Raw genomic sequence first — 27,664 nt, forward strand, 5'->3', positions numbered from 1 at the left:
GTGTATGTATGTATGTATGCATGTATGTATGTATGTTTGTGTATCTACTAAAAAATTTCGACAGACAGAGCAAAAATTCACAAATTTGGTCTCATACGAAAGCCCCATCCTTTGCTCGACAAATATCGAAAAATTGGCCAGAAACGTAAATTATTCACTCTGAAATCAGCACTTTTCTACAGGGGGGGGTCAGCAAAAACCGTCCTCCCATGACGATGTCGCTTCTACGCATACGTCATACGACGTCGTAACCTGATTTAGTTTAAAGATTTTTTTTAAAATAACCTAATTTCGTGTACGTCGTCTTAGGTCAGTTGGTTAGACCGCTGGGTCATTATCTAAACGTTTTGGGTTCGAGTCGTGGTGTGAGATGTCTTTTTTTTTTTCGATTTTTAAAATTTTAATACTGAAGCAGGGTTATTTAAGCAGTTTTTCACGTTCAATGTTTTTTTGGTTTTATTTTCAGCTTTTTTAAACAAGTTTTAACGTTCGTTTTTCTGTTTTTTTTTCCTCCATCACATTCGCGTTTGTTTTTTTCGATTTATTTATACTTCGCTTATTCTTATGTTTTGATTACCCCCACCTCCCCGCCCGAGCACACACACCTTTAAACACCCGGAAGCCATTTCCACGTGTCAAATCGAAGCAGCAGAGTTAACTTTTATTGCGCCCACCTGGCAATACTTTAATAAATAAATTTTAACGTATCCCGTTGTATGTCGCGGTGACCCAGTCGTTAACGTCGCACTTTTTTTTTTCACACTCTAATTTCCAACTTTGCCTCAAGGGTTCGGGTTCGATCCTCATACTCAGCTACCAAATGTTTACCCCCAACCCGGAGTTTGAAATTACCCAAAACTACACACATCTAAAAACAAAACAACACCCATGCATCGCCGGGTACCCCCCGCTAGTACTAATCTATAAATGAAAAATTAGACAGCTGACGTCATTCTATTGTTTAATGTGTATTTCTGTGATATATTTAGATAAATCACTCGTTCGAACATTGACGCATCATATTATTTGTCATTTTCCCCAAAGCTTTACATTGACATATATATTCACATATATACGTGTGTGAGTTAGAGAGAGAGAAAGAGATTGTGTTTTTTTTTTGTTTGTTTGTTTTTTAATGGGCATCGTGATTATTTAATCTGTAGTTGCTGACCGAAATCAATCTGTATTCCAAAAATAGACTATTAGCATTTGTATGAATGAGGTAGCGGAGAGTATATGAGTTGTGGACCCACTAGAGATTGGCTTACAGAAAGTTTTCTCTGATCAAGTGATCGTTCACATATACGGGAGGTTCAAGTTTTTACATTTTTTATCGATGGAATAAGAACAGTAATAAAATAATATAAACATTTTTATTGTGCCTACATCTTGAAATGTCCCATTGATACTTGTAAACAGAAAACGGTCAGCTTACTTGCTCGGCACTTGTGCCATATATATATATATATATATATATATATATATATATATATATATATATATACGCATATATACACATATATATACATATATACATATATATATATACATATATACATATATATACGCATATATATACACATATATATACATATATACGCATATATATACACATATATATGCATATATATATACATATATATACACGCATATATATACACATATATATGCATATATATATACATATATATATACATATATACATATATATACATATATGTATATACATATATATATATACATATATACATATATATACATATATATACATATATATATATATACATATATATATATATACATATATATATACATATATATATACATATATATATATATACATATATATATACATATATATATACATATATATACATATATATACATATATATATATACATATATATATACATATATATATACATATATATATATACATATATATATATACATATATATATATATACATATATATATATACATATATATATACATATATATATACATATATATATACATATATATATACATATATATATACATATATATATACATATATATATATATATACATATATATACATATATATATATACATATATATATACATATATATATACATATATATATATATATATATATAAATTTTCCCCACTCTATATCTGTTCCTAAATCAAAACGCGGATTCCATGAACAAAGCTTCTTTCTTAGAACTGCACGCCTGTAGAACTCTGTTCCGTCTGCCTGCTTCCCACCGGACTACAACTTGGATGTCTTCAAGTCCAACGTTAACAAATTCCTAATGAACCGCCCCCTTAAGTAAATACTTCATCAAATCTCCACACTAACGTAATGTACTTGCAATAACCCTTATCCCTGAGTGGCTTCCGGGCCTTGATAAGTGGTGATCACTGTGTAAATATATATATATATACATACATACATACATGCACATATATATGCATATATATATATATATACTTTTAATTCGTTTTACATAAGCAGTAAAGTGTTTCTACACATCATGCGCATGTTTCAGTCTTCTAGCATTCAGTAGTTTGAGATTTCCTCAGGCAAGAACGCTTATATGCAAAAGCAAAATTCTTCACATACGCACACACATACACACACATATATGTATGTATATATTTATGTGTATATAGTTACATATATATATATTTAAGGTAGTTGTGTATACGCATGTGTTAGAATATATATATATATATATATATATGTACATATGTATATACATATTTAAGGTGGCTGAAGATTAAGACAATGCAGCCCTGTAGAACACCAATATAATATATTGTGTCAAACCATGATGGGATCGTGGTGTTAAGTTGTCTATATGTTCTAGTTATATCTCATCTTTAGAAAGAAGAACAAAATAGAAATATGTATAACTAGTCAGTTGATGCGTGTTTAAATTGTCTTATTCTATAATACCTATTTTATACAATAAAACATAATTCATGCTTCTGAATCCCATTATATTTTCTTATAGTTATTTCTTCAAAAATCATGTTAAAATTTGTTTCGTTTGTTTCCGACTCATGTAGAAAACCTGGAAACATTGAGCAGCCGAGCTATTGACAAAAGTACGAGAATCACACTTAACATCTTATTTTTCGGTAATTACTGTTGTATTTTATTGCTTCCTCTTTTCCCCAACCAATGAATTTGTGTATGCATTATATTGTAAACAAAAAAAGAATTACTATTGGATATCATGTTTAGTATGTTTTACCCACGAATGAATTTGTTATTTTTAGTGACTGAAGTTAGTTTAGAAAATAAATGATGAGGATGACGGTCGACCAACATTACACAGCACTTAACTTTGCCCTTGTGCCACATCCTTTCTCATAAAAATATGTATTATACTGTTAGTTTTTTTATAATTTAAAATAAATGCATTTTTAGCTGTTGATTACTCTTTTGCTCCTTGTCTATTCTCTGCTATATTTTTTGTAATTGTGCGCGTGGTTGATATTTGTGACGCACTATTCTTGTAAGCTTTTTATCCTTATGCCGTCATTTACGATTGTCATTTTCAACCCACATCATCTTCCGTTAATCCACTTTACTCTTCCGAGTGCAATCAATTCCCACGATACCTGATCCATTCCACACCTTCAGATGCGCCTTCCGAAATGCAGTGTGTCGCTTTCTCTGCCTTCCAATCCTCCTAGGGCCCTGTCGGTGGGGCATTAGAATATGCCGACTGCCCCCCTGCAGAGGGTAAAAGTCCCTCAATGGGGGTCCTTGCTATGACCTTAAACTATATCCAGTGGTGAGGCCCCAGCTTGTGGGCTTTGGGGAGTGTGGAGCCACCCTTTAATTACCATTGCTTCTAGGTCTACTCTGAGACGGAGTGGTAGTATCTGTTTGGGTCCCAACTATAGGTTAAATAGACACCGACGTGAAAACAACAAATATATTCCATTAAACAAATTTTTCTTCAAAATCTTTGGATTCGGCATTAAATAACCCGAAAAGGGTTGATATGCCGTAATACAAAAACAACCAACCAACAAACAAACAATCTTCCTAGCTCCCACAATACGGGCAGATTACAATATTCCCTTATGATAGCACTGATCGTTCATCTTTATAACCTAACCAGTCCTTCGAAAGTAATTTTTAACAAATAAAATACTCGATACCAGAGAAAATATACTGTTTCCAGGATGCTAATATCTGCTCGACATTCACGTCAGTAAATTTAGAAAAAAAAAAAACAATTACCAAGAATTACGGATCTAATTACGAATAGTGATAGTATTTGTGAATCTCGAATGAGACTGTCTTTTTATATAAGAACATACGAATTAAGCCATATACTTAGTTCGATTGACGGACGCAATGTTCATCTTCTCTCTCTCTTCTCTCTTCTTCTATTTATATCTTCGTTTATTCTGTCGATAACTAAAACAAAACATATAATTCATTATTTTGATGTATAATGCGGTAGATATTTATTTGCTGCCCAACACAGCAAAATGTGGCACAAGGCCGGAAGGTGGAGAATAGGCGAGCTCCCCTAAAGAAGGGGCACTCTCGCCTCAACAAAAATTGTCTGGGCACCCCTGTTGGTATTCCCGATAGGGGCGCCTCAGGCGACAAGCAATTAACTTGCCCGATCGGAAAGTCCGGTGGCAAGGCCTGGAAAGATGGGCATCCTAGGTAGTGCCCAAGCGGTGTACCTCAGTCCAACAGGTGTGGGGCGGTTCCCGGTCCTTTACCTGTCGGGCTGAGTGTCAAGAACGGATCCTTGACGAGTACTTCTACCCTGTCTCCCTGCAGCCGAAGCCGCTAGGAGACACATCCCATCAAAAAAGGCGAGAGATTCTATTTATAAACGATGCTGCTAGAAACTGACGAATCGAATTAATTCACGTTCTGCTACCAACCAATCGGAAACCAGAATTGCTCCATAAATATTAAACTTTTCTGTAGCAATTTCGGATAAGCTTTTTCCGTCTAGACACGAGAAGAATCTTTTGCTCTGTGGATTCAAACTCGGGAACTGTCTACTGCAAACCAGTCAACTCCCAGGACTTGTGTATAACCACGAACCATCGGACACTGTTCTGAAACTAACCATAGCTTACACTTCTAGACATACGAAAATAGAAGTGGGGAACATGCTGTTAAATTACTCAAATGCAATTTGAAATGTTGAAAGTATAAACTATTGATATACAATTTTGTTCTGTCTAATTTTGGATGACAAGATATTCTTTGTATAATATGATGATCATGTTATATCGAAAGCGGAATGCAACAGTGATAACAGAAAAAAAATCGTGGTAATTATCCTTCTTTAAATGATGCATAGTTGGTCTTCTTCCTATTTCAGTTGCTTGATGATCTGGCTAGCAAATACCAGTCAAAAATCTGTTCTTGACGATCAACCCTACAGGCGCAGGACCAAGAATTGCCCAGTACTTGTCGAAGTATTACCTTGGAAGTTCACGCTCCCAGGCCTTGACAAACCCGAATGCCGAGCGGGATAAGTTTACTGCTTGTTGTCTGAGGAATGCTGACGGGGAGGCCCAGGCAATATTTTCCTTTAAGGACGCTGGCTTGACATCTTCACCTTCTGACTTTTATCAAATCTTTAAGTGATGAGAAGCAAGTAAGTATCTATCGTCAGGAAGAAGAATAAAGTGTCGAAGTGATCAGTGTGATAATTCACTGTTAAAGACGAAGATTGGAAACAGGGTATTTGAAAATATTCCCAGTCATTTGAACGTTATTGATTGCGTTTGGATATCACCAGTGGGGATTAACTGTATCCATGGTCGTTTTATTCAGTGATCCTTTCCACTGATCAAACTGACTGGATTCGATGATTATCAAACAGCGAAATAATATGTCGGTCGAACAGAGCATGATACCTAAGTCCCTTTCTATCCTTTCTGACAATGAGTGATTATTTACTGATAGGAATCGCGGAGATTTCTTCTGTTGCTTAAATGGAGATCTATTCCCGGATGGCTATTTCGTTGCCTCTTAAAGACAATCAAATAGCAACGATTCCGCTGTTGTTACGTGGATAAATACAACCAACAGGACCGGCAAAGTTATCATCAATCCAAGTACTTTGCTCCATTTTAAAACGTTGCCGTGTTCTATCCTAGACTATGTGTTCTATAAATGTTTCATTGTTTCGTCTCCTCTATTATTTTCGGAACAATAGCACATTTATATATTGTCTTTGAGTCAATTTGAAGTATTATTTTCATTTGTTTACCTTCACAGTAACCAGTACTGTCGAGAAAACAATCGTCATCAATTTAGAAAACTACGAACACACACACACACACACACACACACACATATATATATATATACATATATATATATATATATATATATATATATTAATCCTTGCGCGAAAGAGCAGGACACAAAATGTTTTAAATAATAATAATAATAATAATAATAATAATAATAATAAAATAATAATAATAATAATAATAATAATAATAATAATAATAATAATAATAATAATAATAATAATAATAATAATAATAATAATAAAATAACAATAACAAAGACTTTCCCTGGCGAGGATTACAATTGACCGTAACCAGTTATGCAGTTCTTTTTGAAATTTTCATCTCTATTTTTCTCGTTATGTACTGAATATTTATTAATGAAACCTATATGAAATATGTTTCTTGTTTAACTTTAAAGAGTTTCTATTCTGAAAGAGGTTTAAAAAAATTAATCTAAAAAATTATTTTTAAGTTTTTGTTAAAAAAATCAGATTTTCTCATTTTTCAGATCTGTATTACAAAGACGGTGTTGCAAAAAATGATCTGTAGTGTGAGGAGAAATACAAACTGAAACATAGAGAATATTCAGATCAGTAATAATACAAAGAAAGGGTTGCAAAATGAAGTGTGGTGTGAGGAGAAATATAAACTGGAATAGAGAGAAGGAGAGTTTAAAATATAATCTTAAAAAGATAAGATACAAGTTAGAAAAGCATTTAATCAAAGACATGAAAAGGCATGTACATTTTGTTGCAATTTAAAAACATTATCTTGCATCTAACAATTAATGATATAGATATAAAATTTTTAATGATTTTTTTTAATGATAAGTGCAACAGAATGTACATTATAAAATAAATCCAAGGTAATTTTTTGATTCAATTTAAATTAAATTTGTATGCCTTACTTTGTCAAATTTATAAAAGTGCACTTTGAAGATAAATAAATTTCAAATTTAATCTTGTACCTATATTTTTAAAGTCTGTAGTAAAAATATTTTGTTTAACAATTTTCATGCCTTGAATGAAATACTTTTCTAACTTGAACATATATATATATATATATATATATATATATATATATATATATATATATATATAGTAATACACATACAGTACTGTTTCGCTGTTTCACAGCTCATCAGTGCGGCTAGACAGCTAACCCCAAGCCAAAATTGAAACCGAACCGACTGTACGACAGTCAAGGCTCCTAACCACTACGCTATCGGCGGCTGCTGTGTGAGTCATGAGTTTAATTATGGTTTGAATTCGTCCGACTATCTAAGCTCAATTTGTTTACACAAAGAGCATCGCTTTTGCACTAATGGAAATTCGTGTATCACATCTCAATATGCTCAACTCAAGATGAGGAGCATTATATATATATATATATATATATATATATATATATATATATATATATATATACAGGATTGATGTGTAGTTTGCTTGAAGCATTGCGTGGGATAGGTATGTAGTAAAGATTTAGAAGGCTGTCACAATGCGAGGAATTAAATATAGTCGTTGTTGGTAAAAGTAGACGAGTACAAGTGGCGATTTACAAATCAATAAGTACATACACATATGTTTATATATACATATATTTATTCAGTTGTTGGTTGGTTGTTGGTTGGTTGTTTTTGTTTTACGGCATATCAAACCTTTTCGGGTTATTTAATGCCGAATCCAAAGATTTTGAAGAAAATTTTTTTAATAGAATATATTTGTTGTTTTCACGTCGGTTTCTATTTAACCCATAGTTGGAACCCTAACAGGTACTACCACTCCGAGTCAGAGTGGACCTGGGAGCAATGGTAATTAAATATGTTCCTTGTTTAATTTTAAAGAGTTTCTATTCTGAAAGAAGTAAAAAAAATAATCTAAAAAAGTTATTTTTTAGTTTTTATTAAAAAAAATCAGATTTTCTCATTTTTCAGATCTGTATTACAAAGACGGTGTTGCAAAAAATGATCTGTAGTGTGAGGAGAAATACAAACTGAAACATAGAGAATATTCAGATCAGTAATAATACAAAGAAAGGGTTGCAAAATGAAGTGTGGTGTGAGGAGAAATATAAACTGGAATAGAGAGAAGATGAGTTTAAAATATAATCTTAAAAAGATAAGATACAAGTTAGAAAAGCATTACATCAAAGGTATGAAAAGGCATATACATTTTGTTGCAATTTAAAAACATAATCTTGCATCTAGCAATTAATGATATAGATATAAAATTTTTAATGATTTTTTTTAATGATAAGTGCAACAGAATGTACATTATAAAATAAATCCAAGGTAATTTTTTGATTCAATTTAAATTAAATTTTTATGCCTTACTTTGTCAAATTTATAAAAGTGCACTTTGAAGATAAATAAATTTCAAATTTAATCTTGTACCTATATTTTTAAAGTCTATAGTAAAAATATTTTGTTTAACAATTTTCATGCCTTGAATGAAATGCTTTTCTAACTTGAACATATATATATATTATATATATATATATATATATATGTAGTCATACACATACAGTACTGTTTCGCTGTTTCACAGCTCATCAGTGCGGCTAGACAGCTAACCCCAAGCCAGAATTGAAACCGGACCGACTGTACGACAGTCAAGGCTCCTAACCATTACGCTATCGGCGGCTGCTGTGTGAGTCAAGAGTTTAATGATGGTTTGAATTCGTCCGACTATCTAAGCTCAATTTGTTTACACAAAGAGCATCGCTTTTGCGCTAATGGTAATTCGTGTATCACATCTCAATATGCCCAACTCAAGATGAGGAGCATTATATATATATATATATATATATATATATATATATATATATATATATATACAGGATTGATGTGTAGTTTGCTTGAAGCATTGCGTGGGATAGGTATGTAGTAAAGATTTAGAAGGCTGTCACAATGCGAGGAATTAAATATAGTCGTTGTCGGTAAAAGTAGACGAGTACAAGTGGCGATTTACAAATCAATAAGTACATACACATATGTTTATATATACATATATTTATTCAGTTGTTGGTTGGTTGTTGGTTGGTTGTTTTTGTTTTACGGCATATCAAACCTTTTCGGGTTATTTAATGCCGAATCCAAAGATTTTGAAGAAAATTTTTTTAATAGAATATATTTGTTGTTTTTACGTCGGTTTCTATTTAACCCATAGTTGGAACCCTAACAGGTACTACCACTCCGAGTCAGAGTGGACCTGGGAGCAATGGTAATTAAAGGGTGGCTCCACACTCCCCCAAGCCCACAAGCTGGGGCCCTCACCACTGGATATAGTTTAAGGTCATATCCAGGACCCCCATTGAGGGACTTTTACCCTCTGCAGGGGGGGCAGTCGGCGTATTCTAATGCCCCACCGACAGGGCCGTTATTTAGTTGTATTAGGTAAAATGTTTTACTTGTTATGTCTGCGACAATATCCATTATTTATTTCGGAAAAAAATATCCTTTTCAAATGGTGAACGTAACAGATCGATTCAAAGCATGCTAGATGGTGGGGCGGAAGTTGGATAGCTGTGTGGGGCCTCGGAGCAAATGTGAGGAGGGGGTTTATGTGGGTTCTGATTAGGTAATTAACATGTTTATATTTTTATTTATTTTATTTATTTGTTTTTTAGTTTATTTGTTGCTTTAGCGTGAGCTTTTTTTTTAATTTGTATGTTTTCTATTTTATAGTCTTTATTATTGTTTTTTTTTCTGCTGATGTGTGGGATGCCTAAGTTTATCTTGGTCACGTAAGTCGCGGGTAGGCTGTGTCCGGTTAGCTATTGAAGAATAAAAGTAGGGGTGGGATGTGAGAGTGGAGGGGAGGTGGGGTGCGGAGTGGTACGCTCCCAGTCGGCAGCTGGGTGTTTAGGTTAGTGTAGTGTTAGGAGTAGGAAGATAGGTGGGAAGGGGGGCACTGGGATGGAATTCCTTGGGAATTGTTAATTTGGGACATTTTTTTTATTTTATTTTTCATAAAAAATGGGAAAAGGTTCAGTTTACTGATGAATCTAAATTTAATCTTTTCGAATCAGACAAAAGACCACATGTCTGAAGAAAAAATGGATAAAGACTGTCCCCTAAGTGCGTTAAAAGTACAGTAAAATTTGGAGGCGGCAGCATAATAGTATGGGGCATGATATCTTCAAAAGGAGCTGGCCCCCTAGTGATAATTCATGGAAAAGTTAATGCCCGAATGTACAGAGAATTGATTATAGAACATGTGGTACCTAATCTTTCTAATTCTGATAAGTTTATGCAAGACAACGCACCGTGCCATAAAGCAAAAATAGTTTTAGAAGAGCTAAATAAATCCAATATTTGCGTTATCGATTGTCCAGCTCCGAGCCCAGACCTGAATCCAATTGAAAATGTTTGGAAAATTATTGGTCATAAAATCACAAAAAAAAAACCCAAAAAATCTTGATGATTTATGGGAATGTATAAAAACATCCTGGAATAATGTTTCACCTATAACATGTGAACGATTGGATCTGTCTTGCAGCAAAAGATGCCATAGTGTGATTGAAAACAAGGGGCTTTTCACTAAATACTGAAAGGATTCTTTATTTTTTCATAATGAATTTCCCTCGTTCCTTAACTTTTGGACGCCTGTAATGTAATTAAATTTATTTATATGTAAAAAAATAATAATATGTATTAAAATCAAACATTTAAAAAAAATGTTTCTTTAACTACCATTATTAAACATTGGAAAATTCACCAAAATCTTTTTTTCTTTTTCATAGATAAAGTTAGAAGCCATTAAAAAAATGATCGATCGTTCCGTAACTTTTGGACGCTACTGTATATAATTTATATATATACATATATACATATATATATATATATATATATATATATATATATATATATATATTCGTGTGTGTGTGTGTGTCTGTGCCTGTGTGTATGTGTGTATGTTTGAGTGTATGTAAGCGTTTAAAATTAAAATAAGTTGTTAGGATAGACCAATTATAGGAACGTTTCATATTTTTTGCAGGAGCAATATTCATATAAGGTATTAAAAGGATGTATGTATGCATATATATATATATATATATATATATATATATATGTAAATTTATATGTTTAAATATATATATATATATATATATATATACTAACCCTAACCCTGTCACAGATTTAAATTTTATTATTATTAATAACATATATATATGTGTGTGTGTGTGTGTGTGTATGCCTATATGTACATATAGTATATTAATATGCACGAACACACACACACACATATATATATATATATATATATATACTATATATTATTATACTATCTCCATTTTTCTCATCATATATATATTTTTCTTATCATATATATATATATATATATATATATATATATATATATATATATGATGATGATGATGAAAATAATTGAAATATTATTTCGACGGGATAGAGAGTAACATGTTCATCAACGTTTCGTCCTTATTGTCAGATGTCCTCTGGATGAGTGATTCATGTACAGAAAGTCTCAGAATAAAGACGAAACGTTGATGACGACATAACTTGGTGTGTTCCTTTCTTTCTCTCTCTCCCCCTCTCTCTCTCTCGCTCTGCGTGTTCTTAAAACCTCAAGCACATTCTGTAGATCTCGTCACGTACAAACATATATTGCGTTTTACTTAAAAATTAATTTTTTTCTATATTTTTTCTCCTCTGCACATGAACACACATATTCATACAAACACAGATATTATATATATATATATATATATATATATATATATATATATATATATATATATATCATATTTTTATATAGAAACATATATAATATTATACCTCATAAAAATTTTACACACAGAGTTTGTTATTTTATTGTTATAGTAAATAATTTTACACACACCCATATATATATATATATATATATATATATATATATATATATATATATATATATATTACATGGGGGTCATCACTTATCAAGGTCCGAAGGTCATTCAGAGATAAGGATTATTGCGTGTACAGTAATCAATGAGATAGTATTGTCGTAATCATTAGTATTGGTGGTTTTGATAGAGTGCCTTACTTAAGGGGGCGGTTTATCAGGAGTTTGTTTATGTTGGACTTCAAGATGTCCAAGTTGTAGTCAGGTTGGAAACAGGCAAGCGGCAGGGAGTTCCACTGACGTGCAGTTCTTAGAAAGAAGCTTTGCTCATGGAATCTACGTTTGGATTTAAGCACAGATAAAGAGTGGGGGAAATTATTGACAGTAGTTTCAGCCATACGGGTGTTTCATGTGAAAGATAGCGAGGGGGAACGAGGGACTGGAGCTCAGACGAGCACCTGCCATGGAAATAATGATAAAACAAAGACAGACTCGCAACGTCTCTCCTGTGGGAGAGAGGTTGCAGGGAAGATAAAAGGGCATCCCCGACTAAACCACGAAGTCTTTTTTGTACTCTGTCAAGGCAGGATAGGTTGTTTTTTAGCAGGTCCTGTCCAGATGTGGCAGCAGTACTCCATCCTTGGACGTACTTGGCTTTTATACAGATAGAGAATTACATTAGTAGTGAGATATCTTCTGGAGCGGTAGAAGGATCCCACAATTTTCTCAGCGTCCCTGGCAACAGATTTGGTGTACGTGTTCCATTTCAGATCAAGAGTAAAGGTCAAACCCCGAGTTTCTTAAATAAGGGTTGATATTTATAAAAAGGAAATATAGCTTTATATATATATATATATATATATATATATATATATATATATATATATATATATATATATATATGTACACGTTTATATTGAATTAAGCAAAGATTTATATGACATAGTCTCCCGTATCTGCTAACTGATATTACATAGCACACGCACACGCTCTTTTTATGTGTTGCTTAATCCAACCGTAGTCATACTGCTGCTCGTATGCCTGCAACTGCTGGGATGTCATCATCTGTGAGAAATATCAGTCTGTAAACGGGCTTCAGGCAGAAACGCGTTCCATTTCAAGGTTACGACATGGGTTGCCATAGCGATTGCAACGCACATGTTATGAAACGCGTGTATTTGTTAAATGTTCGAAACGCGGTATTATGATAATTATTACTGATTAGACGAAGCAATTTAAATGCGAATTATGAATGAGATGTCGAAACCAATGGACGTCATGTTTACCGATGCCGAAAATAATTCTGTGAAGCATTGCATCCACTTACCCGAAACAAAACGTTACAAGATCGAACGTTGTCGAAAGTATAAGCATACTCTGATGCTTCTGAAACTGGTGAGGATATCTTATAGTTCAGAAAGGCGCTTAACTAATGAATTGTTTATAGTAAAATATAAAATATACTTGTAAAAAGTGTTGGTCGGGTCTTCTATAGAAATTACATGAAATCTCTTTAGCAATTTCCAATTTTTCCGTCGGAATAGGCTTTCTACATTCAGTTACAGTTTGAATTTCTTACAGAGTCTTCTTTCAAGGTTTACAACCAATTTATTTTTTGTATCTATTTTGCGGTATTAAACTGGCGTCAGTATACACTTCGAGCAGGTTCCCGTTTTACGCTGACATTGTGTTCATATAATAAAGGTCTAAAACACGTCACCGTTAATTTTTATTAATAATCTTAATTCTTATTTTAGGCATCCTATGTCAATAGGCATCCCATGTCTTTGCAATAATCAACTTCTGTTTCTTTTAGCACCTTACTTATATGGTTTCATGTCGTGGCTCGAGCGTATTAAATAATAATAATAATAATAATAATAATAATAATAATGATAATAATAATAATAATAATAATAATAATGAAGAGGAGAAGGAAGGAAAGGCCAAGAAGAGAGCACTGACCAGACCTCCGCTGGAAAAGTGCGAAGAGAACTGGGACTTTGGGGAGGTTTATTGCCACTCAAATTCCAATGAAGACCAACAGTCGATGCAAACTAGAAATCAATGGCAAACAGCTATTGCGGTAATGCAAATTTGTTTGCAAATACTATCGAAATAGGTGGAGTTTACTGGAAATCTGGAGAGAATTCTTGTCACTCAGCTTCCAGGGAACACCGCAGGCTGGTTTCAAGGAGAGGTATTTGAGAACCTATGTGAAAGCTCCTTGTGAGCCAATAACGATAATAATAATAATAATAATTTTGGGAGGCTTATTGCCACTCTAATTCCAGTGAAGCCAGTGAGAAATCAATGGGAGGAGGTTGTTACGATAATGCAAAATCGTTTGCATATGTTATCGAAAAAGTTGAAAAATGCTGGAAAACTGGGGAAACGTGTTATCACTTCAGCTCCAGGGAACACCACAGGTTTTTTCCAGGGAGAGATCTTTGAGGGCCTGTGTGAAAGCTTTTTTTGAAACAATAATAATAATAATAATAATAAGAAGAAGAAGAAGAAGAAGAAGAAGAAGAAGAAGAAGAAGAAGAAGAAGAAGAAGAAAAAGAAGAATATATTTCTGTTAGTCTCTGTGTCCATGCTACATTTTTCTCGGGAACTAAGGATTAAAATGTTTTGTCTTATAATTAAAAAAATGCAGAATATAAAGAGAAGAAGAATATGAAGAAAAAAAAGAAAACGAGGAAAACGAAAAAGTAGACGAAGAGGAGAATGAAGACGAAGAAGAGGAATTATAATGCACGAACACATTTTCTAGGTGTGGTTGCTATCTTGACTGGTGCTCGTGAAGGAATTTAAAAGGTGTGACCAAATTTATACATACAAGGAAAACAATAACTCATCTTATAGATATAAGTGACTTAAAATGAAATAAATATCTTCAGTGTTCAATTAGAATATTTAGTACGAAATATAAACAGACATCCGAAACAGTAAAAAAAATTAATAATGAATACAAATCTACTGCCAAGATCGGTAGAAAAATAGTTGCGTCATTATACCGGTCCAGAAAAAAAATCACACTCTCGACGCAGTCCTATACTTTCATTAGAGACAAACACGCCCTGTACTGTTGCCACATCTGGCCAGGAGCTGCTCAGAACATATTTCCCTGTCTTGACAGAGTACGTAACCGGTTTCAAAATCTTGTGAATGATATATTTTTCCCCTCCCAACAACCTTTTTCTCACAGAAGAGACATTGCGAGCCTATCTCTTTTCTATCGTTATTTTCATGGCAACTGCTCGTCTGAGCATTAATTTATGATCTTCCACGCCAACTATCATAAGGAGTACTCTGCTAGCTACAAACACTACCAATATTTACCCCATGCTCTCTACCCCTACCAAAATCTGAACAGAGCTTCCATGAACAAAGCCACTTTCTTAGACATGCCCGTACTTTGAAACCCGGTTGTGGTGTTATGCTTTCAACGTTACTACAACATATTCTTCTTAAAGTCCAATATAAACAAGCTTTGGATGTCTCACCCCCTTAAATAATCAAATAATGCCCAACTTCCACCAGCATCGATCACTAAGCTGTTGTCTCAGTGACAAGCTTATATACATTTACTCTTATATTCGAGTGGTTTTAAGGTTTTGATAAGCGGCGATTACCATTTAGAATTAAAATAAATATCAGCCTTATTTTTCAAAATGAACTCCGAATCATGTGTTGGGGAAGTAGTCTATTTAAATGTCTGAAAATGAGTACATTTGCAGCATGTCGACTATATGGCATAAACCAAGGTCAGTATTGGAAATCAAGACATAAACTCATATGCGATAGTGAAATGCAAATAAACATATAGAAAGAAGACCAGTAATGATACGAAATAAAATAAAAACTAAAGAATTTGTAAAAAAATTAAATCAACTGTAATACCGATAATTCCGCTCATTAATTAATGTAATTAATAGTTCAAAAAGAATACGGTGACCACCTTTATTTTCTTCTTTTTTTTTTTTTTTTTCGTCCACCGACTTTTTCGTATTTGAACCTTAGAATTCACCCTCCTTCGTTCGTCTGTTCGTTCGTTCGTTCCAAAATTCTCAATAACTACTGATTAGATTTTTCTGAAATTTTGCATTAAGTTACAACAAGCCAAGGGAAGAAATGTAACATTCTCGGATTTAAAAAAAAAAAATTTAAAAATTGGTTGCGTCACAAATTAGGCAAAAGGGATTGCATTTCGGCACATAGAATCTTTTTTCGAATATTAGATTTTGCTGAAAATTACACTAAAGCAAGATTACATGGATATACATCTAGAAACGTAATATTTGGTCCTGGAAAAAAATTCTGGGGTTTCAGCTCCAGGGTGTTTAAGGGGTGAAAAACACACGTTTTTGAGCTAATTTTTTTTCTCCTAACATTCAAGGCATCAGTCGAGGGACCATATAGTTTTTGGCTTGTTTTAATTATAGAAAGCGTTAGTTAACATAAAAAGGATTAGTAGCAAAATGCAACTGAATATAGACGTAATATGATATGACGTAATATGATATGACGTAATATAATATGACGAACTTAAAGGAATAAAGATAACTTCGTTGAATATTTTAGCATATAATTAATATAACATACATTCTCCAGTATATAAACACGGACAGTTTATTCGAATTATGATAAAAGAACTATCTTACCCTGCAAGTTATAACCATAAACAAGTTATGACATGCGATTTCCCATGGATAAAAAAAAAAATAATTAATTATAAATCTCTCATCGGTCGTCTGCCTAATAAGAAACATGTCTTATGAACAGACGACATGTGATATCTTTTTTTCTCAAAAGTGACTTCGATTTGGTGTGTCTCATGAAACGGGAGATATCAATATATACTAAAAATAGTATTATATCTTAACGTATACATGAGAATGCCGGGTAACGATGACCCCGGGGTACGATTTTTTCAGGTTACGATTTGTAATACGATGATTTTTTTCCGGATCCTTGTTATGGAATTTGAACCTCTTTACTTTGTTGTTCATAATGTTATTTGATTATATACATGTGCATTATATACTGTACTGTATTTTGTTTCTAATTTTTCATATGTACTGTATACAATTTTTCTTATGCCCCTACATACGACAATTGTACATTATGATCCGAACCCTGGAACATATTAATGCCATATTCCGGGGTTCTACTATATAACTAAGTTAGAACTTCGTATTCATCAAGTAATGATTGTGATATTAACTCATCTTTAATCAGCATCACTTGTAGAAAAATCATATCTTCTTTGTTCTGCCATCTTTTGTGTGGGTGGATTCGGATATTCAACATTCTTTCGCGTTGAAGATAAAATGAAAATGACAGCCTTTCTAATGAGTTGGTGGCTCGTATAAACACATCTCATTGGTTAAGTGAGCTTACAGAGAGTTGGATAAAGGATTTCAAATCCATCCCACTAAACGAACGGATGTTTAAAAAGATCAACTGAGCAAGCTAACAAAATAAAAAAAAAATGTTATGATAGCTAACAATGCGCGCATGTGTTAAGGCCTTGTTTTACTTAATTTATTTGTTTTTTTGCTGGTTGGCCAATCCCTAGCGAGCGTGCTTACGTCCGTGGATAATGGATTTTGATTCTGGGGGAAAAATCACGAAAACGAACCCGGAACTTGGAAATTTATGGCGAATGAGTTTCTTAACATTTAGAAATGATGATTCATGTAGAATTTAGACTCGTGGGAACATGTGGTTCTGGAAATTTATTCTTGCGAGTATTTTCTGACTAAAAAAAACACACACACAGACACAGAAAATTCATGATAATATTTCAGAGATCAAGAGCTATTATTACTTACAGGCGTGCACATGTTCGCCTCGAAATATAATATCGTTTCCACAGATGGGTATGCTAATTTCGAAATATTTCAGATGAAGATGCAGTACGCAATAATGGTCATAAATGTATCTGCAATGTTTTTGTTGTTGTTGTTGTTGTTGTTTCTTTTTAGAAAATGGATTGTTTTATAATATTAAAAAAAAATCACTGCAAAATTTAGATTTTGGATGCGATAAAAGCTACTGTAATTGATATACATGTATATTTGACGTTAACCATAGAGATAATATTTTTTCGCCACAAGCAAGGCACAGTGTCACTTTGTTTTAGGAGCAGGGACGTGCAAATTGCGTCTTGCTAAGAGTGTCAAGCACCTGCCTCATTTATTATTACTTTTATGAAAATACCTTTCACCGAGGAATGTATTATAGGCCTTGTCATTCTTATATATTTGCTGTTTTTTTTTCATTAGGCACCTGCCCGGGGAAATTTCTCTGCGCTACTACTTGGGACATAATTTACAGGGATAATATGTTGGGAGTTGAGCAGCAAGATGTATTTTTATATTATACTTGAACTCCTGCATGTCAGGAAAGTCATAAATACGATCGTTAACAGCTGCCTTAGATTAAAATATTTAATACAAAACAATGTGTATTATACTGCGTTGATATATATATATACATATATATATATATATATACACATATATATATGATGATTGCAACGTCTTGTCAGACGAGTGCCACTTCCTCAGATACGAGCCCAAAAATGACTTCCATCGCCACAGGACCATTTTAATAGACAAATGCGTGAGGGAGTATCTATACACAGATGATGTTACAGAGTCTTAGTTTTGTACGACAGCTAAGTCTCTCTCTCTCGGCTCAAAATGTTGAAATCCAGCAACAAGCAAGAGCAAGATAGCCAGCAACAAGTTAAACTGCAGACCAGCTTAATACGGGTACTGGTCTCCCGCTTTAGTGTTTTTTAAATTGGAGATTTGCTTCTCCTAGAAAGGTTGCTTTCACCACGGCTTACGGGAGCCCTCTCCACCCCAACGCACACATACATACACACAAACACACACGGTACTAGTTGGCCGTTGACCCCCCAAAAGGGTTCATTATACATATATATATATATATATATATATATATATATATATATATATATATTCATCACACATGTATACACATACATATATACATATTGGTATACATATATATATACATATATACATGTTAGTATACATACATATTAGTATGTGTATATATGTATATATATATGTATACTAATAATATATATATACATACATGCACACATACATATATATATACATACACACAGATATATATATATATATATATATATATATATATATATATATATATATATATATATATAGTAATTTATAAAATATATATGGCGATTAAGCTACACTGAATATTCTGCGTTTCATCCACTATAGGATTCGTCAGGCTTATGGGCGAATTCTGTGGTTGTTTCTTGTTTTTATATATGTTGAGGATTTTAGGTAGCCAATCAGCTTTCTAGTATCCACCGCGCTCCTTCCTATCAGCCAATGGGCATGCATTTGTTCGAACAAAGGATCTGTTTTAGAACTAGGTTAGTGGTTTAAGGTAGACGTTTTCCCCCCTTTTTTATTTTTTAAATATTTTTATATATAAATATACATATGTGTACACACATACATGCACACATACATACATATATACATATATATATACATACATGTGTGATCGTTTATGTATATTCATGTTTATTTATTTATTTGTTCGTTTTCTATTGTTATTGTTAGTTTTAAAGCTATTTTGTATCGCTATCCTAGAGTAGGATTTATTTTGTGCACACAGTTGTTTGCTATTTCTCATCTACAGTTTAATAGATTTTGGGGTTCTTTAAAGTACAGGATAGCAAATTTTTCATGGAGGCATTATTTACATGGGTCGTCTAAATGTCTGCACGTGGTAGTTTGTCTTATTATTTTCCATTCGACTATCGGCGAATGTCCGCTTTCTTTGAGTTCCCAGTATTTATTCGCTAGTGTTGTTTTTATACGGTGCTTTTTATTTTTGAATGTACTTTTGTGGTCATAGTATCGGGTTTTGAAATCTAAGGAAGTAGTGTTATATATATATATATATATATATATATATATATATATATATGTATCACCTAAATTTGTTATGTTTGTATGTGTTTATGTATATATACAAATAAAAAGGGTTTTTAGTTCTCTCCCACTGTAAGAACTTTGACACCAGGGTTGGAAAGTGAGATTGAGTCGGCGTTTCCCAGTAAGTGCGCCTCGGGTAAGTAGCTATAAACTAACCTGTTATCAAAGAGATAAGGCAACGCCTGAGAGGATTGACCTCCTAGAACTGCACAGAATAAAACTCCCACCGCAAAATGACCAGAGACCAGATCATTACTGGGATCTTTTAATCTGTTGATTTTTAGGCTTCGTGTATATAACAATTCTAAAACTCTCTCAATCAAAACTCGATATGGCTCATTTGCATATCCCCGTTTCTCACAGTTTCTAATAAATTGGTATTTTATAATACATATTTATAATTCATATTGACAAATGATATTTTTATATGCAATAATTTAATCTATAATATATTTTATTATACTTATAAATACAATTAATTAAATATATTTTAATAAAAAGACATAGCGCTCTAAAAACATTTTAACATTTAATTTCCTAGGGCGATAATTATAATTACATGAAACGTTTTGACGATAAATGGCACTGAATAGTTGAACGAACTACATTTGACCATAGCTATAAATATATTATTTTTTGTCAATAGGCATTGTTAATTAGATAACAAAAAATCCACAGATATATATAGTCATCAAAGTTCAGCTTTTTAAATGAAAATAAAAGTGAGTTTAAATTGTTCATACTAATAATATTGTAAAGACAGTGTTTTAGCTTAATAGTATAAATTTAAATAAGAAGTAACTTTATAGATATTAAACGCGATCATCACTCCTACAATATTATTGGTACCAATAATTTATTTTTTAATATTAGTAAATCTGTATTATATTTCTCATGAGTTTGTATATTCGTATGTGGCTAGGTATTTTTACAAAATAAAAACTACTCCAAATCTAACACACACACACACACACACACACACACACATATATATATATAAAATTTATTTATACAAACATTGATGGCTACATATGTGCATACATGTTTCTGTAATCACCCGCGTTGGGGGATTACGTCTTCAGGCCAAGAATTATCGTCGATAATATACCTGCTCTGTTCACTCATTGAGCACTCTTTGGTAGACACATGTTGTTTCATTGGATGTACTTCTAGGAAACTAAACCTTACTGGCTATATATATATATATATATATATATATATATATATATATATATATATATATATATATATACACTATCGCGTTGCCTGTACGTTTTACGTTGAGATGCAGCGAATTAATTATTGTGGTATCCGTTCGATGCACGGTTATTAATTAAAAGGGATGAATTTGGATTAATATAACCTTAGTCCAAATGTGACCATATTAAACCATCGATTTGGCATAAAGCACTTAAGTACTCATTCTTAATCCACGGACTATGGCGTTTGCAAGAAACGTGAAGAAAATAAAGTTTCTTGGTTTATAATAGCATTCATACGAAGCACAGCCTATAGGATGAAGATTTTTATGACATGAAAACCCTTTTATGATATTTATGAATAAAAAGGCGACAATAATATGTCCTATTTGAACATAGTTACATATACTTGTAATGAGAAACGTATTGTTTATTTTTATTTTGTTTTATTTAACTGATTATTATTATTATTATTATTATTATTATTATTATTATTATTATTGGCTCACAGGTATCGGATATCGTTCCCTGAAAACAGCCTGTGGTGTTCATTGGAAGCTGAGTGGCAAGTCTCCCCAGGTTTCCAATACTTTCCTCCTCTTTCGATAATATTTGCAAATATGTTTGCATCATCGCAACAGCTGCCTGCCATTGATTTCTCGTTAGCAACAGCTATTCCTCTTTGCTGGGATTTGACTGGAACCAAGCCTCTCCAAGGTCCCAGTTCTCTACGCACTTATTCGTCTAAGGTCTGGTCAGTTAATCGGTCTTTCCTTCCTCCTTGACTATTTGGTTATTTGGTCTCGCTCTTTTTTGGGGGAGGGGCGATGATGTGGCAATGGGGGTTATTATTATTATTATTATTATTATTATTATTATTATTATTATTATTATTATTTGAACATGATTAGTGACTGGACACCAATACTTGCAAGTGGTTTTCACTTGTGTCTGAATGACAGCATTGCTGTGAGATTTCTAGTAAATTTTGCTTTCTTACCGTAAGCGTTCTCTTTAGTTTGAGTGACATTAAAAAATGTCTCAAATCTCTCCGTGCTTTTCAGTTATAACCTTTATGACTCCAATCGTCTTTCCATCCACAGTAACCTTTCGTGTCCATCTTACTTGCGACTAGCAACTCTGGTGCCGCTGTTTTTTCAGATTAATCTGATATAATTTTTTTATGTTAGTCTACATTACTATTCACGATTTTTAAATTTTTTCACATAGACATAATCACTTATCAAGGCCATAGACCACTCGAGGATAAGGGTTAAGAGTGTACAGTCGTCAATTGGGCAATATAGTAATCGTTAGTAATGGAAATTCGGTAAAATTGTTAACTTAAGTGGAACGGCTTATCAAGAACTTGTTTACGTTGGACTTGAATACAAACATATTGTAGTCAGTTGGAAAGCAGGAAAACGGAACACAATTCCACAGGCGTGCAGTTCTAAGAAAAAAGCTTTGTTCATGGAATCTACGTTTAGGTTTAGGGACAGATAAAGAGTGGGGGAATTATTGATAGTGTTTTCAGCTAGACGAGTGTTTATTGTAAATGTTTGGAGAAAGGGGACCATAGATTGAAGCTCAGTCGAACTCTTTCCATGAAAATGACGATAAAGCAGAGACAAACTCGCAACATCTCTTCTGTGAGATAGAGGTTGCAGGGAAGAGAAAAGGACATCTCCTACGAGGCTACGAAGTCTATTTTGAACTCTATCAAGGCAGAACAACTCCTTTCTAGCAGCTCCTGCCCAGATGTGGCAACAGTATAATATTATCTATAATATAATCTAAGATATTATGAAAGTCTCTCGTATTCGTATATATGTGATATTTTTACAGCTTTTCGTTTATGTGGTTACCGATTGTCTTTCTGGGGCATTAATAAGCCGTTCATCTGCAAACTTTTAAGATTTCTTAATTTAATATTCCTAAAGTGTAAATATCTCTGTATATCATCAATATGTCCTTGTGTGGAATCATCTATTTACATAAGTAATGACAAGTTTAAAGTTTTTGAGGAATTTATGATTTATTTCCTGCAAAGCAAATTATTCTGTAGCTAATTATTTTTTTATTACGAGTAGGCATCGTTAAAAAAATATTTCGGTACTGGATATGAGCTTAAACTATATCCGATGGTGCGGCTCAAGCCTGCGGACTTTGGGGAGCGTAGAGCCACCCTTTAATTGCCATTACTCCCAGGACCACTCTGCCCCGGAGTGGTAGTACCTCTTAGGGTCCCAACTATGGGTTAAATAGAAACCGACTTAAAAAATATATTCTATTAAAAACTGTTCTTCAAAATAACTGGATTTGGCATAAAATAACCTGAAAAGGGTTGATATGTCGTAAAAAAAAAACAACCAACAAAATAAAAATATTTCAAAAGCAAATATAGGTCAGTTTATGCATAAAGTTTCAGCATATCTGGCAACTTTCAAACAAGAAATCAGTTGATGCATATATATTAAGTTTTACGACTTTTACTTCAGCCGATTTTCGGTACATTCGGTCGTTTTTTTTATTTTGTTTTTTAGGTTGTTTGCGAAAATTCAAATTACGACATAAAAATATTAAAACTTAGCTTTATACCCTTACCTATATTCGTTAAACGATTTTAATTTTTTTTTAATGGAGAGTAGATAATACAGTGGATGTGTTATCGGCAGCTCCAGCAACTCTCGCTTCTCCTTTTTTTGTCCCTCAGTCCTCATTCAATGAGTGATTTTTCTGACAAAGGGTGAAGAAAAAGCTGCTTAAAGGTCGCTAGTACTTGGTGACCAGTAGTTTGAGATGTCGGAAATTTTTCTGTCTCTGTCTGTCCTTGTGGCCATGTAAATATTAAGGGTGCTGGAGGTAAACGTTTTGTCTGGGCTGACGTTATCCGCCTGATAGTCAGGGACCCGAACCTTGGATTAACCACTAAGGAGGCTGTCCTGTCAGCAGGCGCAAAGTACTGGGACTGCTGTATTGCCATTTGGTGAGTGGATTTGGACCATGCAGTAGTCTCTGGTAGGGCCTCTCGATGCCATACTAGTGGGTAATTGTTACGGCTTTACCTTTTCGTGTGCTACAAAAAAAAATCCTGTCTTTTTCTCTCTTACTTTCCCTCTCTGTACTGCTCTAACAAAGTATGCCGACCTATTCCACAAATCCCAAAACCTCAACATGAAACATCTCCAGAATAAAAACTCGATTAAAGCTAGAACCCCATCTTCCAACGTAGACCCCTACTACCAGGTCTCCTTCTCCAACATCAGGGGTCTACGTTCCAACCTTCCAGAGGTTGAAACCCAATCACAGGAGACGAAACCGAACATATTATTTCTAAGTAAAACTGGAATAGGGCCGACCACTTCCCTAGATGAGTTCATAATTAACGGATACTCTTACTTAACAGCTAAATCTGACCCCCAAGATCGCCATGGGCATGGAATATATGCCTACATTAAGGATAGCTCCCCGTGTGGAAGGGATATCTCTAGAGAAGATCCTAATTTACCCTATATGTGCTTCAGGGTTGCACTTGCTAACACCACTGCATTTATATTTGCCTTCTATCGGCCCCACAACAGCGGAGTTACTATCTTTAAAAGCATATCTGAGAAAATAGACCACATACTGTCTTCACATCCCTCGGCTAAAATCCACATCTGTGGTGACTTCAACGTCCATAACGTGGAATGGCTGACCCATTCAAATAAGACAGATGATGAGGGGAGGTTTTGTCATGATTTTGCCATTGCTTATGACCTCACTCAAATTGTTTGCGAACCAACCCGTGTGCCCGATACACCCGGTCAATATGCAATCCTCCTTGACCTTTTTCTCTCAACTTCCCCTGAGCTATGTTCATGTTCCGTTCATTCTCCTCTAGGATCCTCCGACCACTCCGTCGTATCAGTTAAGATAAAAACGAAATGTAAGAAGCCCCCAGACGTACCCCTCCACCGTACTGTATACCGATACTCTATGGCTGACTGGGATAGATTCCGTACATTCATATCTGATTAACCTCTGCACTCCATGTTTAAATAGGAAGTGTCCTCTATAGTATTAGATCTGACCATGGTTAATTGTAGGCATAGATCAATTCATACCATCTAAAAAATTCCAACAAAAACCTAACAGCCAGCCATTGTTCTCCCTAGAATGTGCTGCTGCTATCGCGCACAGAAATCACTTTTTCCATAGCTACCAACGTAATAGATGCACTGAGACTAAAGCTGCTTTCAGGACTGCCAGCAACCACTGCAAAAGAGTAATAAAAAATTGCAAGAGAGCTATATGCCCAGTCTGTTAAATCCAAGGTAGCTGATCAGCGGCTTGGTTCCCACCAATTTTCGCAAATAACATATAGGATCTTGAACAGAAGGGTACGTTCTATCCCAACCATTATCAATGGACCAGAGGTCATCTCGTCAGCATCAGACAAGGCCAAACTATTTGCAAAGAACTTTGCAGCTAATTCTACCCTATGCGACGAAGGCCATCAACTCCCCATATTTCCACCTATAACACAGAACAAGCTAGGTAACATACAAATATCCGTGCATGAGGTCGCAAAGCTAATCAAGAACCTAGATTCCAGTAAAGCAACTGGCCTTGATGGCATCCCAATTACAGTGTTAAAAAAGCTTCAACCAGAACTTGCTCCCATACTTACGAAACTATTTAAGCGCTGCCTTAAGGAGCAGTGCTTTCCGACTCCTTGGAAGACCTCATCAGTTTGCCCTGTATTTAAGAAATCAGGTTATAATCATCTCCCTCTTAGTACAGACCAATAAGTCTCCTGTGTGTTATGAGTAAGTTGCTGGAATCCATATTAAATAGAGAAATAGTCAACCACCTCAGCAGGAATAACCTTCTTAGTGACACACAATATGGTTTCCGCTCTGCAAGATCTACCGTAGTTGTGCTGACGGTTATATCTCACAGGATTAGTGAATCTCTTGACAAAGGCTTCCTTTCTAGGGCAAGTGCTCTTAACATATCAAAGGCCTTGGACAAGCTATGGCATAAGGGTCTACTTCACAAGATTTTCAGCTACGGTATAACTGAAAATGATTTCTCAATCATTAAATCATTTCTCTCCGATAGGCTCATAAGAGTAGTGGTAGATGGACAAAAATCGGAGGCCTGCAATATAAATGCTGGAGTCCCTTAGGGGTCAATCCTGGGCCCAATTCTCTTCCTGATCTGCATCAATGACCTCCCTAAACACATACTTAAATCATTCGTTCACATCTATGCTGATGACATGACCATCTACGGCAATATATCAAAGGCTGTAAATGACAAAGTTCTCTCTGATTCTCTCTCCTCTGATCTCAAGCACGTGGTTCAGTGGGGGAAGATGTGGCTGGTTACCTTTAATGCATCCAAAACCAAACTCCTATCCTTACATTATCAACGCTCTGATCCCCATCTGGCATCAATTGTGATGGATGGCTCTCGTCTGGGTGAGGCCCCGTGTTTTGAAAAGCTTCTGGGTTTGACCTTTACTCCTGATCTGAAATGGAACACGTACATCAAGTCTGTTGCCAAGGTCGCTGGAAAGATGGTGGGATCCTTCTACCGCTCCAGAAGATATCTCACTACTGATGCAATTCTCTATCTATATAAAAGCCAAGTACGTCCAAGGATGGAATACTGTTGCCATATCTGGGCAGGAGCTGCTAAAAACAGCCTCTCCTGCCTTGACAGAGTACAAAATAGACTTCGTGACTTAGTGAGGGATGCCCTTTTCTCTACCCTGCAACCTCTCTCCCACAGAAGAGACGTTGCGAGTCTATCCTTGGTTTATCGTTATTTCGATGGCAGGTGCTCGTCTGAACTCCAATCTCTGGTCCCCCCCTCGCCAATCTTTCACGAAAAACACCTGTCTAGCTGAATCCACTGTGAAAAATTTCCCCCACTCTATATCTGTGCCTAAATCAAAACGCGGATTCCATGAACAAAGCTTCTTTCTTAGAACTGCTCGCCTGTGGAACGCTGTTCCGTCTGCCTGCTTCCCACCGGACAACAACTTGGATGCCTTCAAGTCCAACGTTAACAAATTTCTAATGAACCGCCCCCTTAAGTAAACACTTCATCCAATCTCCACACTAACGTAATGTATTTGCAATAACCCTTATCCCTGAGTGGCTTCCGGGCCTTGATAAGTGGTGATTACGATGTAAAAAAAAAGAAAAAAAAACTTGGCTTCAGAAGGAGTGCTACTATTTTGCACCCTTCTCTCACTGCCCCCTCCGCTTCCAACCTGAACCCGCTGGACAACTCCGTTTTATCATGCGT

At 34.4% G+C, this 27,664-nt stretch overlaps 1 protein-coding gene across 3 annotated transcripts in view; it reads right to left on the bottom strand.

Annotated features, from left to right (window-relative positions):
* Positions 1–27,664, bottom strand: part of LOC145285801 (uncharacterized) — a 665,485-nt gene that overhangs the window by 558,657 nt on the left and 79,164 nt on the right. The gene's annotated exons all lie outside the window — the stretch shown is intronic.

The sequence above is a fragment of the Euprymna scolopes genome, chromosome 10, assembly GCF_053919585.1.
Source record: "Euprymna scolopes isolate OS-2025 chromosome 10, ASM5391958v1, whole genome shotgun sequence".
Classification (NCBI taxonomy): domain Eukaryota; kingdom Metazoa; phylum Mollusca; class Cephalopoda; order Sepiida; family Sepiolidae; genus Euprymna; species Euprymna scolopes.